General features: G+C 44.9%; 1 pseudogene; it reads left to right on the top strand.

Moving 5' to 3' along the window:
- The first annotated feature begins 351 nt into the window (after positions 1–351).
- Positions 352–2,022, top strand: LOC141991569 (elongin-B pseudogene; annotated as a pseudogene).
- Positions 2,023–4,247: the final 2,225 nt, after the last annotated feature.

The following is a 4,247-nucleotide window of genomic DNA, read 5'->3' as shown; positions in this document are numbered from 1 at the left end:
AAACAAATGGTTACATATGTCACAATCATAAAGCATTCTAGAGCAATTTAATTGGTTACTCTGTCACGTAGAGTATCATTATTGCTCACCCAAAAGCCTTGTAGTGCTTTACAGTCAAGCTTGCTGGGGCCCTCCTTTTATGAGACAGATGTGCGTCAGTTTGCCTCCCAGGTATAGGATTCGGTGTGTCTCTTTGCACTCCAGGATATACCAGACCAATCCTTCCTCTTTGTTCATAAACAAGTCACGCCCACCCCAGCCATTTTGTTTCTTCTTGTTGATATCTCAAGGGCTTTGCACTCAATTCACCCTGGCTCTGTATGCAGACACCCTCCCAGCATGAGGTGTACAATACACAAATAGCCAGACATGGAGATAGGTGTCTGGTCTCTACTGCCCGGAAGAGACATCGTCAAGGTATGTCCCCCTCCTGGTGACTTGCTTTAACTCCAAGACCTTAAGAACGCTATTTTCAGAATAGTTTTACATCCCATAGCTATTATCCAAACATACATTTTGCAATGATTGACAACCAGCAGGTTGCTGGCTCTCAGTAGAAACCTCCCACGTCAATCTTTGGTGAATGACTATGCAGACATCTGACCCAGGGATCCCTGTAAAACACAATGCAACCCCTCTGTCAGCTGGTACTAAGGGATCCCTGAGCCAGAGGCATATCCATGTTAGCTCTGATCAAGCCAGTGCACTAAAAACTGAATATAGGTGTAGAAGCATGAGCAGTGCAAGGGGCTAGCCATGCAGAGTGTGGATATCTAATATCTCTGCTGGATATATCCTTACGGCAGCTAGCCCTTGCTGCAGTGGCTCAGTGTTATTTTTAGCACACAAGTGTGGCACCTTGAGCTGGAAATTCTGCTCCAAGTATAAATGTACCCTGACACTCTGAAGTCTGGTGCTGTTCAGAGCTGAAAAGTACAGCTTTGCTGGTCAGTAAATGTGGACTTGGTCTGCAAGTTGCTTGTCACTTGACTTTGTACTCCTGGATTTTAATTAATAGTAAGTACAAAGGTGGGACTCTGCTCTTTAACTAAAATGCATGAATAAGATCTGACCTGGCACAGAAATGGAGGAGGATGGGAGGGGAACTCTAATGCTGTAGCTGACTTATGTCACTGACTGTCTCCTTCCATTTCTAGACCATTCATACAAGGGAGCATAGGTCCAACACTCAATCTGTCCGGGGCCAAATGTGGGAGGCCCAAAATGTTCACTCAGAAAACCTAAAAGTGATTGCATTTTTGCCTCTAGGGTGAATAACTTTCTACTATCTTAGCATCATGAGCATCTGTTTGGTGCCCTTTCACTTATGCAAACAATGTCGCATTTTGATGGAATGTAGGGGACTCTAGGACTAAAATGAGCAACACCAGAGAGTAATGAACAGAACATGCCTTGGAAACATCTGCTTATGAGTAAATGACTCTGTTGCTTATGCCTTACAACAATAGTGAGCCTGTCTGGCAGAACAGGAGTGAAGCTGTTCATCCGGCTGTGATAGGTAGATCTCTTCCTGGCCCCCTCAAAAGATCCCTTCCAGCGATGTGACTCTGTTCTCTCATTTCAGTTGTCCCATATCTTCAACACACAAGGTCGTGGGGCCCCTTTGCATCAGACCGTTGAACTCCCATAGCAGCAATGGATGTCTTCTTGATGATCCGTCGCCACAAAATGACCATCTTTGCTGATGCCAAGGAGACTACCACTGTGCAGGAGCTGAAGAAGATTGTGGGGGGCATCCTGAAGAGGCCTCCGGAGGAGCAGCAGCTATACAAGGATGACTGGTTGCTGGAGGATGGTGACAGGACCTTGATAGAATGTGGGTTAAGCAGCCAGACTTCCCGTCCCCATGCGCCAGCCATGGTGGGCTTGGCCTTATTCAGAGCCAGTGAGGGCTCCTTTGAGCCACTGCGCATTGACCCCTTCTCCAGCACCCCTGAGCTGCCTGATGTTTTGAAGCCTCAAGATTCTGGCAGCAGCTCTGGTGAGCAGCCCATGCAGTGAAACCAGAGTCCGCTGTTCCATCACATAGACATGGTGCTGATCATGCACTAGTCACTGCTGTGTGCTCATTTCACTTGCAGCATTTGAAAACATTATGCCTTGACTAATAAAGCTTTGCTGTTAAACTTCTCTGGGGTGCCAACATCTTCTGTCTCAGTCTCTAGAGAGCCAATTGACAATGATTGTTTGTTTGGCTTCCTTGTGTCTTAACTTTTGTGGAGAGGTGGTGGGGTGTGACAGTCTAGGCAGCAAACTCTTAAACCTCCTTGTCCAGCTCAATGTCCATAGACTTAACCTCAACATTTACTTCTTCCAAGAACAATGACATGAACAAACTCTACAGACAACTGGCATGGCCAGCTTTCCTATGGGGAGTCTTGTTATGTTTGGTGTCTTATTTTTTTCCTAAAGTCCCAACTTCTGGAATCATGTGACTACATCAGAATCTTCTAGACTTCAAATTGTGGAGAGACGCTTGAAAAAAGGTTAACCCTGATGGCTGAAATAGTAGGCAAACCACCACCAAACCTCATGATAATTTTCAAGCTCATCTCCTGACATTCTGGAAGCTGCCTCAGGACTCATGGAGCACCCAGGTGGTAATATTGTACCAGTACAATGTATGTGGTAACAAATAACTCTTCACTCTAAAGGTCAGCTCCTAATTGAGAGGAGCTGTTTGACAAAATTATTCAACCATTGAAGAAGAGTAGCCAGCATGTTAATTAACAGGGGATCCTAAACTAAAATGATAGGAAAAACAATCCACGTGCATCCTCCCACCCTAGAGATATCCAGGGAGATGAGCCTCTGACAGAAGTGCAGCTATTCTAGCTTGGTGCTGATCTTGGGGAACAAGAAAAATATCAGCATTCAATGAGAGAGCTAGAGATGACAGATTGCAAATTAGACCGGAGAGTGTGTAATGATGGCAGCAGAAGGGTCAGTACAGCTGGGGGCTGTAGAGGCATCGCCTGGTGTGACAGGGTAAGAGCATCTCCTAGATGGCTCAGGTAGAACCACCTCTGGAATGACATTCTTGGTATCTCACTGGCCAAGGGAGGTAGCTCCGAGGAGACAGACACTTCATTAGCAGGTTGGAGGGAATCACTTGTACATGCCTAATGCTTAGCATTCCTTTGCTCTTTACTTGGAGAAGATGTAATGTGGTAAGTCTACAACCAGGTGGGTGGGGGGGATGGGAAGAGATAGTCTAAAGTTGTCTGGAGCCCCCTTCTAATAGAAGTATCTGGGTGTAAAAGCTCTGGGGTGAGGGGGGGGAGACATAGCTAGAAGCAGACTAGATTTCTTAGAAAATCCCTGAAGGGGGAGGCTGACAGGACTATGGAACTGTCTCTCTAAAGGAAGTGGTGACAGACCTATGACTTGGTACATTCATGCCTAGAGCAGACACTGGAAACTACACCTCTAGGGGTCTGAATTAGAAGGGGATGGCAGAATGAAACCATAACAGCTCTAGCTGTGCTCACTTGATTTAACTAGTATAATGGGATTTCATTCTCTTCCTTTGACTCAGATTGGTATGACAGGGAATTTGCTTTTTAGAACCATGACTCTTCTAATTGTGTTCTGTTCCCCTTGTCCTAGGCTGAGTTTTGTGCTAATATTTTAATTCCTGAATTAAGTTTTTGAAGTGAGATGTTGCTGCTTTGTCATCCTCCCACTCTGCTCTAAGATGCAATTCATCCTGGTCATTCTTCTGGGCTAGAACAGTCATCACAACTCCCCCTATATCTGCTTGGAGGCTTTATTAAGTACAGGTTTCAGAGTAACAGCCATGTTAGTCTGTATTCGCAAAAAGAAAAGGAGTACTTGTGGCACCTTAGAGACTAACCAATTTATTTGAGCATATGTTGAGCTGTAGCTCACGAAAGCTATCTTTTTAAAAAAAAAAAAAAAATGCAGACCCTGATCCTGCAAGCATTCACCCATGTCAACCATATCTAAATGCAAATAAAACTACCATGTGCTCAAAGTTAAGCAATTGCATATCAACAGGAGCAGGGTCTGGGTTTGCAAGTAGGGTTTGGGAAATACTACAGTACAGAGCAAAGGTGCCATCTAGTGGCTCTGAGGCAAGTAGCTCTCAAACTATATATAGGTTTCAGAGTAGCAGCTGTGTTGATCTGTTCCTGCAAAAAGAACAGGAATACTTGTGGCGCCTTAGAGACTAACAAATTTATTTGGTCATAAGCTTTCATGGG

Source organism: Natator depressus, chromosome 7 (genome assembly GCF_965152275.1).
Source record: "Natator depressus isolate rNatDep1 chromosome 7, rNatDep2.hap1, whole genome shotgun sequence".
Taxonomy (NCBI): domain Eukaryota; kingdom Metazoa; phylum Chordata; order Testudines; family Cheloniidae; genus Natator; species Natator depressus.
This window is presented reverse-complemented; position numbering and strand designations above follow the sequence as displayed.